The following is a 419-nucleotide window of genomic DNA, read 5'->3' as shown; positions in this document are numbered from 1 at the left end:
CCGCACGCCGCGTGCTTAAGTACCTCGTCTCAACGCAAGACACAGCGATTCGTTATGGTGGCAGAAAAAGTGCACTCGTCGGTTATGCGGATGCCAGCTGGGCATCGGACCTTGATACACTCCGATCTGTTAGCGGATTTGTCATGTTGCTACACGGGGGCGCCGTGACGTGGAAATCCAAGAGGCAAAATATAGTCGCAGCTTCTTCTACCGAGGCCGAGTATGTTGCGCTACATTCTGCGTCTCAAGAAGTGGTATGTTTGCGTCGACTCCTGGGGGAGATAGGACAAGCCCCAAAAGATGCGACTGTGGTTTTTTAGGACAACCAAGGCGCCATCACCCTCGCACGCAACCTGATTTTCCACGCCCGCACCAAGCATATCGAGATCAAGTATCATGCGATTCGTGAGCGTGTGATT

Source organism: Plasmopara halstedii (assembly GCF_900000015.1).
Source record: "Plasmopara halstedii genome assembly, contig: Scaffold_430, whole genome shotgun sequence".
Taxonomy (NCBI): domain Eukaryota; phylum Oomycota; class Peronosporomycetes; order Peronosporales; family Peronosporaceae; genus Plasmopara; species Plasmopara halstedii.
Note: the sequence above shows the minus strand (reverse complement) of the source record.